General features: G+C 44.6%; 1 protein-coding gene across 3 annotated transcripts in view; it reads right to left on the bottom strand.

The window, feature by feature from the left end:
- The window catches only part of LOC140199674 (neurocalcin-delta), a 351,531-nt gene that overhangs the window by 277,096 nt on the left and 60,205 nt on the right, over positions 1–14,230 (bottom strand). The gene's annotated exons all lie outside the window — the stretch shown is intronic.

Raw genomic sequence — 14,230 nt, 5'->3', positions numbered from 1 at the left:
TCTTATTACTGCCATCAGAAAGGAGGTACAGGAGCTAGAGAATGCACATTCAACCTTTTAAGAACAGGTTCTTTCCCTGCCCCCCCATCAGATTTCCAAACAGTCAATGAACCCATGAACACTATCTCACTATTTTTGCTCTCTTTTTTATGCTACTCATTTAGCTTAATTTTAATATGTTTCTTTTTGTAATTTATATTAATTTTTAATGTTTGCACTGTACTATTCCCACAAAACAACAATTTTCACAACATATGTCAGCGATATCAAACCTGATTCTGATTCTTATTCCACTAACCTGACTTGGTGAATGCACCCTCCAGATATGCGTCAGAATTTTCCAGCGCTTTGCAGACTGACACATCGCTGCAGTGTCAGTGTTGTGGTCTTTCAGGGCAGATACTAACCTAACTGAGAGCTGGAATTGACCCCAATGAGGCAACTCATTCAAGAGAATATAAATATGAAAGATGTAGACAGGGTGGACAGTCATAATCTTTCTCCCAGTGTATAAATGCCAAATACCAGAGGGTCTAGCTTTAACGTGCATTGGATCCTGATGCTTTTGCGATCCCAAGGTTCTTTGGAAGTCAAGAATAAGACCGTAAGACATAGGAGAAGAATTAGGCCATTTGGCCCATCAAGTCTGCTCTGCCATTCCATCATGGCTGATTTATTATCCCTATAAACCCCATTCCCCTGCCTTCTCACCATAACTTTTGACACTCTTACTATTCAAGAATCCATCAACCTCCTCTTTAAATATACCCAATTACTTGTCCTCCACAGCCAACTGTGGTAATGAATTCCATAGCTTCACCACCCTCTGGCCAAAGGAATTCCTCCTCATCTCTGTTCTTTAGAGGCATCCTTGGATTTTAAGGCTGTGCTGTCTGGTCCTAGACTCCCCCACTACAGGAAATATCTCCTCCACATCAACTCTACACCTTACAATTCTACACCCCAATCTGACAAGTGGAAGGGGGAAAATAGAAAGTTTAGTTTTAAACACAGAGTGGTAAGAAAACAGCATCCATCATCACCAGCCCCCACCATCCAGGCCATGCTCTCTTCTCGCTGTTCCCATCGGGAAAGAGGTACAGGAGCACTGCGCCCCACACCACCAGGTTCAGGAACAGTCATTGTCCTTCAACCATCAGGGTCCTGAACCAACACGGATAGCTTCACTCACCTCAACTCTGAACCAGTTCCATAATCCATGGACTCACTTTCAAGGGCCATATATCTCATGTTCTCAGCAACAGTTATTTACTTTTTTTTTTGTATTTGCACAATTTGTCTTCTTTTGCACGTTGATTGTTTGTCAGTCTTTGTTTCGGTGGTGTTTTTTTATTGATTCTATTGTATTTCTTGACTCTGCTGTGAAAGCCCGCAAAAAGGAATCTCAGGCTAGTATATGGTGATATATACGTTCTTTGATAATAAATTTACTTTGAACCTTGGTAGGTAACTAGAACACACTGTGGGCACGTGGCCAAGTGGTTAAGGCGTTCGACTAGCGATCTAAAGGTCGTGAGTTCGAGCCCCAGCCGAGGTAGCATGTTGTGTCCTTGAGCAAGGCACTTAACCACACATTGCTCTGCGACGACACTGGTGCCAAGCTGTATGGGTCCGAGTGCCCTTCCCTTGGACAACATTGGTGGTGTGGAGAGGGGAGACTTGCAGCATGGGAAACTGCTGGTCTTCCATACAACCTTGCCCAGGCCTGCGCCCTGGAGAGTGAAGACTTTGCAGGCGCAGATCCATGGTCTCGCAAGACTAACAGATGCCTTTACTAGAACACACTGCCAGGGTTGGTGGAGGAAACAGGCATGTTAACAGCACTTAAGGGGTTTCTGGAACAGCACATGAATGTGTAGGGAATGGAGTGACACACAGAAAATGCTGGAGGAACTTTGGAAGGACTGAAGGGTTTCAGCCTGAAACGTCAACTGTACTCTCTTCCATAGATGCTCCCTGGCCTGCTGAGTTCCTCCAGCATTTTGTGTGTATTGCTCGGATTTCCAGCATCTGCAGATTTTCTCTTGTTTGTGAAGGAATAGAGTGATATGGATCATAGGCAGGGGAAAAAAAGATTAGGTCAGTTTGGGGTCATGTTTGGCCAAGGCATTATAGGCTCCAGGGTCAGCGATGTGGACAAGGGACAAGGGCCATCCAGAGTCTAGGACTCCACTTAGCGCTCGAAGATGTCAGGCTAGCAAGTGCTGTGGATGAGGGCTTGTGGTCTGCCATGCCAGCAAGTCCCCCCCAGGATGGCGGGCACTTGTCTGGATGCCCGGGTGAGCTGGGAGCACGAGGGCTGGTGGTAGATGCACGAATCAGCAAGTCTTGATTTCGAGATCTGTAGATCGGGGTCAGCTTCATTGCACTTGCTGTTGGTGACTCTTAATTGTATTTACTCAAATAACTGTTAATGATTACACCCCAAAAGTAATCTAATAGTACTATAGTAATCTGTCTATACCATGTATATTAAAGATACAATTCTTCTTTATAGTACATTGAACATTAGAACAATCTAACCCTTCCTTCTACAGACCCTCCATCTTTCTATCATCCATGCTTATCTCAGAGCATCTTAAATACCCTAATACACCTGCCTCTATCACCACCCAGAAAGGGCATTCCACACACATACCACTATCTGTGTTAAAACTTACCTCCATACTTTCCTCCAGTCACTTTAAAATTATACCCCCCTTCCCTCCCCAACCCACTGTATTATCCGTTTCCACCCTGTAAAGAAAGTCTGTGGCCATTCACTCAGTCCATGCCTCTTATCATCCTGTACACCTCTCATCCTACTTCACTTCAAAAAGCCCTAGCTTGCTCAACCTGTTTTCATACTGTCTAGTCCAGGCGGCATCCTAGAGTTCTAACGTTCTAAAATGTATTGGACCAATGCTGCCTAAAGATGCCAGAAGTCCATACAATAATGAGGATGCTGGACCGTTTTGTTTAAGAACAAGTTGTATGGTGAACATTTTATTAGGTACACCTGATCGTTAATATCTAATCACCTAAGGTGGCTGCAACTCAATGCATAAAAGCATGCAGACATGGTCAAGAGGTTCAGTTGTTGTTCAGACCAAACATCAGAATGGGGAAGAAATGTGATCTAAGTGACTTTGACCGTGGAATGATTGTTGGTGCCAGATGGGGTGGTTTGAGTATCTCAGAAACAGCTGAACAGTTGGTATATTCACACACAACCGTCTCTGCAGTTTGCATTGAGTGATATGAGAAACAAAAAGACATCTAGTGAGCGGCAGTTCTCTGTGTGAAAACACCTTGTTAATCAGAGAGGTCAGGGGAGAATGGTCCCACTGGTTCAAGCTGACAGGAAAGTGACAGTAACTCAAGTAACCACACCTTACAACAGTGGTGTGCAGAGAGTATCTCTGAATGCACAACACATTGAATCTTGAAATGGATGGGCTCCGGCTACAATCGACCACAAACATACACAGTTGTCACTTTACTAGGTACAGGAGGCACCTAATAAAATAGCCTTTGCGTGTCCAGTACCGTACAAAAGTCTTAGGCACCCTAGCTATATATATGTGCCTAAGCTTTTTGCAAAGTACTGTATATTGAAGCAATGCTGTACAGGTTGCATGGTGGAGATAAATGAACATTTGTAAGACATGTTCCCAATCGAGCTAATAAGCTTACTTCTGGAAGATAATAGCCAGTGAACTAATTTTCCCACCCTATTGAATTGGAATTGGCATATGACTAACTAATTGGATAAGAGCCTCCAGTCACTTAAAAGCAACATAATGTAGTTATGTCACTTTGATCCCAAATCAGTTTAATCTGGTTTCAGAAGACAAATAAAGGTTAGTGGAAAGGCAAGTTCATGCCAAGTTCCTGATTTACCATCTGACATCACTCCCAGCCTTAACCCCGCCCACTTGCTAAAACTCTGACCAACAGTGCCTGTTACCTCGAAGTTCGAGAAACAAACAGGATTCTGGTCACTTTCAGATCAGCCCTTCTTAAAGTTCAATTCCAAGATCCAGCATCAAGTCAGCAACTTCCCAAGTCAAGTGAAACAGGATCCCTGGCCTGGGATTTACAGTCAAAGTCAAACAGATGAGGAGGAATTTCTTTAGCCAGAGGGTGATGAATCTGTGAATTTCATTGCCACTGGTGGCTGTGGAGGCCAGGTTACTGGGTATATTTAAAGGAGGTTGATAGGTTCTTGATGAATAAGGGTGTCAAAAGTTATGGGGAAAAGGCAGGAGAATGGGATTGAGAGGGATAATAAGTCATCCATGATGGAATGGCAGAGCAAACTTGATGGGCTAAATGGCCTGATTCTGCTCCTGTGTCTTATGGTCTTAGTAAATTTATTATCAAAGTACGTACATGCCACCCGATACAACCATGAGATGGATTTGATTTGATTCCAAGATACAGCACAGTATTAGGCCCATCTGGCCCAACGAGGTCGCACCACCCAATTACACCCATATGACCAAACCCACACGGTTACAGGAGAACGCACAAACTCTCTACAGGCGACAGCACAAAATGAAGCCGGGCTGTTGACTCTGTAATAACCGCTAGGCTACCGTGCAATACAACAGAACTGATGAAAAACTACACATAAACACAGACATACAAACAAGCAATGTGCAAAAGAAGACAAACCGAGCAAGTAAAAATTAAATAAACAATAGTGAGAACATGGATTGTTGAGCCCATGAAAGTGAATCTGCGGGCTGTGGAATAGTTCAGTTGCAGTGGGTTTTCTGAGAAGTTTCCAGCTACAACAGCTGGTTCTTAACTAGCCAAAGGAAAGATTCAGCCCAGTTTACTGACTCCAGGGTGACCAGACTGCTTATTTTGGGAATCTGGGAGCTTCTTCCTGTGTACTGATTCTGCACAGCAACATGAGGGAATTCTTCTGAGTTACACAGCCTCTTCTTTTCTGCTTCAATGCACGCACAGCACTGTGCCCTCTGATCAGAATCAGGTTTAATAACACTGACGTACGTTGTGAAAATTGTTGTTTTGCAGCAGCAGTTACAGAGCAATACATTAAAAAAAACTATGAGATATATTATGAATTGGTATATTTATAGCAGAGATTGATACAGTATATTCTTGTTTAGTAAGAGTCTTGAAGTTTATGGGGAGAAGGTAGGAAAATGGGATTCAGAGGCATAATAAATCAGCCATGGTGGATTGGTGCAGCAACTCGATGGGCCGAACAGTCTAATTCTTTTCCTGTCTTATGATCTTATGGTCTAAATTACAATAAGAAATATATATTTTAAAAATTATATATATATAAGTAGTGCAAAAAAAGCAAAAATACTGGGGTAGTGTTCATGGGTTTGGTGACTGTTCTGAAATCTGATGGCAGAGGCGAAGAAGTTGTTCCTTAAAATGGTGAATGTGTGTCTTTAGGCTCCTGTACCTCCTACCTGATGGTTGCAATGAGGAGAGAACATGATTATCTACAATATCAATAGTGTTGTAGGATGTGCTTCTGACCGTTAAAATATAAATGAGTCCAGCTGGAGAAAGTTTAAAAAAAGCACAAAGATGTTAATTTGGCCTCAGTTGCTGTTGCAGATACACTGCGACCAGCACAAAGTGGAAGTGTGAGCAACTCCCTTCAGCGCTGTCTCCCGGCCAAGTGGCAGCGTCCAGCCACTTCCTGCAACTGCATTGTGCTAGAGGTGCACAGCAACTACATGACCAGAACCGGTTAAGAAGATAGACTTACCGAGTTCCCGGCACATACCTGTGAGATTTTGCAGTTTCCAACATTTTCTGTGGTGGTGGAGGCAAGTACGATGGAAGCATTCAAGATGCCCTTAGATAGGCATTCTGGAGGCTCCTAGAGAGGCTTGTGAATGTGCAGGGAATGGACGGATATGAGCAGAAGAGGTTAGTTATGCTGTGCATTTGAGTACTAATTTAATTAGTACAGCACAACTTATGGGCCGAAAGGCCTGTTCCTGTACTGTACCGTTCTAACGTTCCACGTTCCATAGTCTAACAGTGAAGGCAAAACAGGAAATCGGGGAAGTCCACTTACTAATTTCCATTCATAATTCCTACAATTTTGTTAATCCATGCTTGTTGGATCCAAGTGAGGATCTGGATAATCTACCAATCAGCATCTACTTCCACAACCCCACTCCACCCCCAAACCAGCCCATTCCACGGACAAAGCTGAAATACAGCCCATTCACAAAGACATTCATTATATTTTGTAGTAACTGTTGTTCAAACAGAAATAATAATCCAAATATCCCAAATAACATATCTGTCCATTTTCTTTAAAATGACTCAATAATTTTTTTTAAACTAGATCCTCAGCCAAATAACTCTAACTAATGCATGGTACTTTAAAAAACATTTTTTCCAATGTTATTTCTGGCAAATATATAGCCAGCAAAGTATCTCACCACATTATCCTTCTGCCTGCGTGCATACTTTTCCTTTGGCAGTCTACTGGGATTTGTGGTGTGCATTTTGTGAATGAAACATATTTAAGTTATCTTTTCAGCTGTGCCTCACTTATTCCAAATGTTTGGACTCTCTCCTACTTGCTCCTTTCCAGTGCCTAACTATTACCAGGATATGCACGTCCCAGGACAAAAATAATTAATTCTAGAGGGCATCATATTAAGGTGATTGGAGGAGAGAATGGAGGGGGGGGGATGTCAGAGGTAAGTTTTGTACAGAGAGAGTTGTGGGTGCCTGGAATGTCCTGCCAGAATGGTGGATGAGGCAGATACATCAGAGGGAATTAAGAAACTCTTAGATAAGCACGTAGATGATAGAAAAATGAGGGTTATGTAGGAGGGAGGGGTTAAATTGTTCTTAGGTTAAAAAGTCGGCATAACATCGTGGGCTGAAGGGCCTGTACTGTGCTGCAATGTTCTATGTTCTATATTCTAACCTCTTTTACCTAATTAGGTCAATTTGGTTACACAGGGCCCACTGGTTTTGGTTAGAATTCCAGCTTTCGCCCATCACTTCTGATTCCAGTTAACTCCCTGTCTTGTAATTAGGGGTAGAAGGCATAAGGAAATGGGCAGAGGCCCGAGGACTGGCACTGACACGTGATGAAGTCAAAACAACAGCAGTCCCACATGCCAGCACGTGAAACCAAGGGGATGGCCAGTGTCCCCTGGGGAGGAATCTGGAGAGGTATGGGCGTGGGGAGGGGGTGGGGTGCAGGCTAGATTTGGCGTGCAGACAACTTGAACTCCAGACCTGCAAGTTAAGGAGGGTCCCCCGCTGTCCCAACATTTGGCAGTGTTTGACACCCCCCAAAAAGTAGAGAATGTGAATTCGAAGAATCATGAGTTAGGGGTACAACAACCAACCTGGCCGCCAGACAGAGGGGACTGGGCAGCACCTGGTGGGTGGAGCTTCTGGGAGAACAGGGAAGGTTGTGTCTGAACACTCAACCATTGATTAAAAGGGAGTGATGGTGTGTTTCAAACATTGCAGAAATGACCATGACATTTCTGCTGCTCCTTGCCACAGTGACAACAGTGATCTCAACTAATACCTTTTTCAGAATGTCATCTGAACATTTTGAAGCATTGGGTGTGTTCCTGGATTTCAATGTACTCAGGCAAGGGAGCACTAATCCTTGTCCCTCTGAATAACACCGAATACTGGTCATGGAATGAATCCACTATGGACTTGTCACCCATGACTGTTGATGGGACTGTAAAACGGGCTCCATTTAAGGGATGGTATGTGCCGGCCTGTGATCAGAGAAAGACCAAAGTATCAACGTTGAATGTAATACCGTGATCCAGGAATACTTACCATTGCTGTTATGAGGGCGGGTTCCCATGGGAAATAACTCATGCACCTCTATGCGCCTTAATGGCACTATGGTGGGAAGGTTTGTTTCCCACGTTGAAAGGCACGTACTGAGCGTGTGGCTCTCCAGCCTACCCTTAGCTCCCTACAGGCTGGTCCGGCTGCTGCTACCTGGGGTATGTTGTGCCGTACGTGTGTCACATTGATAATCTGGCCAATACCCACCCCACAAGTCAAAACATCAGAATAGGGGTATCACAGAGGCCCACTGGTTCCGGATGATGCATTTCCCAAATGGTACTGACCAGTTATCAAGGGAGGTCATCCTGATGGTGTCAGCCAGAAGAGAATGGCTTTGCATTATATCCTGGCAAAGAAAGGGGATGCCTTTACCATAAAAGACCAGGAGTGATGTACATACATCCCTGATGAGTCAGAGAATATAACAGATTTGGCTGACCATATCCAATGGTCAGTAGAGAAGATATGTAATAATGGGGTATCAGTTCCATAACTATTATACCCCAGGAGGGAGTTGGAGGCCCTTTGGAGCGCCAGGAGACCGGTGGGCTACTGTAGTGCACAAGGGTGCTACTGTAGCCATTTTGCTTTTATGCTTAGTAATATGGTGGGCAGTCCGCTGGGGTTTGTACTAAAGCCTGTGAGCCAGATGTAATGGGGTGGTGATATTTGAGGGGTGGATATATTTTAAAGGGTTAATCTTTATGCTTGTCAAATCTCTCACCTCCACTATGGCCATAAATGTAACAGAACTTTGATTATTACTACTGGAATGTAACCAGGCCAATGTAATACTCCTGTTGGAATGCCCGTGGGGACATGGTGGGACTTGTGAAAGCACTGTGAATCCATGGAACAGGAGTGTGCTGCAGTGAGAGGGGTCCGTGCATGTGTAGATCAGTATTTTAGTGCTTCCTGTGTTCTGTCCTAATAAATGAAGTTTTGTTGTTCTAAGTAGATAATTAGAATTTGTGTCCTTGTGCACTTTCTGTTGTAATGACACACCCCGCTCCCTACACATTTCTATCATTATCCCTCTCTCATTAGTTCCCTCTTGTGGACCCAAAATCAGAATCATATGTCATAAACTGTGTTGTTTTTTTGGCAGCAGTATGTTAAATGCACTATGAATTACAGTAAAAATATCTATTTTTACTTTTTCTTTAGAGGTACAGCAGAGTAATAGGCTCTTCTGACCCAGTGAGCCCTCACTGCCTCATCACACCCACGTAACCAATTAACCTACTGACCCATAAGCATTGGAATGTGGGAGGAAACCAGAGTACCCACAGGTCATGGGTCACGGGGAGAATATGCCAACTCCTTACACACAGCAGCAGGCAATGAACCAGCCACTGGTGCTGTAATAATGTTACGAGACTGTACCACCCTGATTTGAAAGGCACAGTGGTGTCAGCTTCTTCACACAGAGGGTGGTGAATGTTTGGAATGAGCTGCCAGAAATAGCGGTTAGGGTATGCACATCAGCAACATTTAGAAGCCTTCTAGATAGATGCACAGACAGGGAAGGTTTAGTAGACCTTGGGCCAAACGTGGGCAGAAGGAACTAGCTCGCTGGGCAACACTGGATAGGCTGAAGAGCCTGTCTCTATGCTGTGTGACTCTACGACCATGACATGCGCTCGTTACGGCTTTGGTCCTTGGCTGCTGTGACAGGACTGAACTGGTGCAAGGACCACGGATGGAGAAGGAAGCTTTTGTTCCCAGATTAGCTTTATTTGTCACAGGTACATCAAAACGTACAGTGAAATGCGTTGTTTGCGTCAAATCAAATCAGCGAGGACTGTGCTGGGGCAGAACACAAGTGTTACCATACAACTGCCACCAATGTAACACGCCCATTACTCACTAACGTTAACTCATACGTCTTTGGACTGTAGTAGAAAACTGAAGTACCCAGAGGAAACCCACATGCTCACAGGGTTAAAAACTCCTTACAGGCAGTGGCAGGAATTGAACTCCAATCCTAAGCCTGGCTCTGTAATCAAGTTTTACCAATGGCTACGCTACTATGCCACCCCAGTGCTAAATGTAGAAGATATCCACAGTTCATCCTCTACAAGGTGTTGACCACCTGGAAATTTTTCTCCTTGTAATCCCAAACCACCTCCACATTGAAGGAATGCAAACCATTCCTTTGTGCCTTCACAAAGAAGGTGGGACAGCGCCTCAACTTACTTACAAGTTTGCAGAGATTCAGCCTGTCACCCACAAAAGTGGTGCGAGAGTGGAACAAGCTGCCAGGAGAAGTGTTAGATGCTGGTTTCGTCAGCATTTAAGAGAAGTTTGGATAAGTATATAGATGGGAGCGGTATGGAGGGCTGTGGTGCAGGTTTTGATGGGACGAAGCAGAATAACAGCATGGACTAGATGGGCTGAAGGGCCAGTTTCTGTGCCGTAGTTCATTCTCTTTCGTTACCTCTTTCTATATATATATATATATATATATATATATATATATATATATATATATGAAAAGCTACTTAGTAAGACTGTTTCAACATTTCAGTGGCCATTTTCCCATTTCCCAATTGCCTGATGCTCAGCACGACGACGGTGCAGCAGATAAAGGGTGAATGAAGTTCCCAGGCTGTCGTTGCCATTCTCGTGGAACTGAGTCACTGCAGCAGCAGGTGCTGGCAGCAATGCAGCAGATGATGTGACTTTCATTAAAAAGATGTGTATCATTTCCAACTCAATTTACAAATTGAATTCTGAAGGCTTACTATATGAGGACAATTAGTTTCCAATTTATAAACCTATTTAAACTGCTGAATGAGGAGGTGAGCAGAACTTGTCTGAAAATGTAAGTTCTCAGATCTCTGTGCCCCGAAGACAAGTGGTATAGAAATTCTGTTGTCAGCCTCAACAACATTAAAGATGGAGCAGAGATGGGAGGCTTCAACAGGAAATGCCCTTGCCTATAATAATAAAGGCATCCGTTAGCCTTGCGAGATCATGGATCTGTGCCTGGAAGGTTTTCACTCTCCAGGGCGCAGGGCTGGGCAAGGTTGTATGGAAGACCGGCAGTTGCCCATGCTGCAAGTCTCCCCTCTCCACGACACCGATGTTGTCCAAGGGAAGGGCACTAGGACCCATACAGCCCCTTGCCTATATTCGACCTGAAAAGCACAAAACCCCGAGACACAGGAACAGAATCAGGCCATTCAGACTATCATGCCTGCTCTGCCATTCCAACGTGGCTGATTTATTATCCTCTCAACGCCATTTTCCTGAACTGTTCCTGAACATGTACATCAGAGCAGAAAGGGTAAAGTGTTGCTCACATAAGTCAAAGTAAATCAGCGAGGATTGTGCTCGGGGCCGGCCGCCAGTGTCACCAAGCTTTCGGCACTACAGAGCCAGTCCACAACTCAGTAACCCTCACCTGGAAATATTTGGAATGTAGGAGGAAACCGGAGCACCTGGAGGAAACCTACACGGTCACGGGGACAAACCTTTGAATTCCTTACAGACTAGGTGATCACTTTGGAGTGTGGTAAAGCGATTGCGCTGATCACTACGTTACAATGTCGCCATTGGTGCAATGCCTGACCTTTCACCTCTGCCCTTTCCACCATACAGGGTCCCAATGTAGCGAAGCCCTTATTCACTGAGCACTTCCAACCTGGCGCACTGCTTTCTCACTCACAGCATGGTCTCTCCTACACTGGCAAAAACAGATGCGGGTTGGGTGACCACTCTGCAAAGCTAACCATTCTGCAGGAGCAGCCATGAGTATCCAGTTACCCGCCACTATAAGTATACATCCCATAAGAGCAGAATTTGGCAATTCAGACCATCGAGTCTGCGCTGCCACTCTACCATGGCTGATGTATTATCCCTCTCAACTCCATTCTCCTGTCTTCTCCCCAGTACCTTCGACGCCCTTACTAATTAAGAATCCACTGTAAACATACCCAATGACATATTCTCCACAGCCACCTGTAGTAGTGAACTCTACAAATTCACCACCTTCTAGCTAAAGAAGTTCCTCCTCATCTCTGTTCTAAAGGGACATCCTTACATTCTGAGGCTGTGCCCTCTGGTCCTCGATACACCCACTACTGGGAAACATCATCTCAGCATCCCTGTTGCATGCTGACCTATCAGCACCATGCAAACAATGCCCAAGGCAAGTTTCAGTACAGTCAGCAGTCCACCCTGCTGGACTCAACAGTTTCATGTAACTCACTTTCGGTTTGTATCCATTTTGCAGTAAGTTATCCATGTGTATGATTAACAGTTGTTCTCTCTATCAATAGTGCTTTAACTGCTGTATATTTACTATGCTCTAAACTACATTATATAGCTTTTACAAGTTCCTTTACTAATTGCCTCTTTCTTTAAATCCTTTCAGTTACCTTGCAAACCTTCAAGCTTATACTGACACCATCCTTGTCCTCACCCAATGGCAGATTTGTCCATTTGTCCTGTCCGTCCCTCCTCTTCCCTGCTGCAACTCAAAACTAGATTCTTTTCTCTCTTTCATGGTTCTAATGAAGTGTTCAACCTGAAACGTTTCTTCTATTTCTCTTCCCAGGTTCCTTAAAGTTGTTACAGCTGGGGGTGGTAATGGGGACAAGCTTCCACTAACTATTAAATGCCCCAATGGCATGCGGCTCAATTAGCCTCTGACAATCAAATCCAGTTCCTGGCCTTCATGTGTGACTTAGCTACTAAGCCTGGTGGAACCATTTCTACTGACAGGAGAAGAGGCAAAGGTGGGTTATTGGCGCTTTAAAGCCAGTCGCTTCGGGCAGATGGGGCTCGTCAGCCATGGCTGGCAGCTCAGCTATGGGAAGGAAAACTCTGACCTCAAACCTCCGCTGCCTTGCGGCTGTACCCACTCATGGGGAAGGCTTCGGGAGTAAATCCCGAGGTAAAAATCTGGAGCTGGAGTCCCTGAGGCAGTCCTACATTGAGTTCAATACTGACCAACAATTCCTGCGATGCTTCTGGTACCAAATTGGATCAGTTTCTGCCATTCACTTGGGTTTGCCAGATGTGCGGAGAGGGGAAGCTTACTACATGGGCAACAGCTTTCTCCCCATGTCGTACTGCCCAGGATTGCATATCTAGACAGCTAGGATACAAAATCCATGGTCAATTCAGACCAACAGAGGCCTCAAACATTTCACTTCCCACAGACACTGCTTGATCTGCTATGTGTTTCCAGCAATATTTTGTCTTTATTTCAGATTTCCAGCATCCAGTCAGGACAACTCTGGATTGAAAATTTGAAGAGGAACCTAGATAAATAAAAATGTGGAGAGCTACATAATAATAATGTAATTTATTATGAAAATTAAGATTTGATGCATCACCCACCGCCATGATAAACCCTCTTCACGTTACTACAATCAAAGAGGAGGTCCAGGAGCCTGAAGAAACACACACTCAATGTTCTAGGAACAGCTTCTTCCCCTCTGTGGTATTTTGTATGCATTGCACTGTACTGCTGCAGCAAAACAGCACATCTTTGCAACACATATCAACAATGATAAACCCGACTCTAATGCTGACCTGCCACCGGGGGCTAGTCCAGACATCCCACCTCTCCCAGAACCTCCGGGAGTTTCCCGCATATTAATAGTGGCTCCCTGATGCCCGCAAATTATATACAATATCACGCAAATCAATTTTTTTGAGAGTGAGCGAGAGAAAAGCAAGAGAGAGCACGAGAGCCAGCACGAGAGAGAGCGCGTGTGCGCGAGCGAGAGCAAAGGCAAGCGAGAGAGAGCGAGCGAGAGAGAAGGCAAGCAAGAGCGAAAGCAAGCGAGAGAGGGAGAGAGAGCGAGAGAGAAAGCAAGCGAGAGCGCGCGAGCGACGAGAGAGAGAGCGTGCGAGCGAGAGCACGCCATTGCAGAGTGATCCAAAAAAATATATAAAACGTACGTCACCCCAGACTACACTAAAGTGTACCCCTGCCTAATAGGGATCAAAATAATGACATTGTTGCTCGCTGCACTGTTTGCAACAGTGACTTTTCTATTGCCCATGGTGGGTTAAGACTGTAAAAGACATGTTGAGGTGAGTTTAACAGGTGTCATTCATTCATTAGCATAGCAAACATTATTTAAACTAGCTGGCCAGCTGCTAAGGAGCTGCTCTATTGCAGACATCCCACCTCTCCTGGAAGTCTCCCGCAAATTGATGGTGCTACCTCCCTGAAATGAGTTTTTGCAGGGTGGGATGTCTGCTAGTCACCTTCACAGGACACACACAGTGGTCAAACTCTCAGCATACTTAGATCCACAGGTCTACAAAACATTTTTTCTATATCCATTTAAACTCCTTCACACTTTTGCCTTCTCCTCATCCCCCACAACATCCACTTTTTGAGCAGCTCCTATTT

Source organism: Mobula birostris, chromosome 1, assembly GCF_030028105.1.
Source record: "Mobula birostris isolate sMobBir1 chromosome 1, sMobBir1.hap1, whole genome shotgun sequence".
NCBI lineage: Eukaryota > Metazoa > Chordata > Chondrichthyes > Myliobatiformes > Myliobatidae > Mobula > Mobula birostris.
The sequence above is the reverse complement of the archived record's forward strand: the minus strand, read 5'-3'. Positions and strand labels throughout refer to the sequence as shown.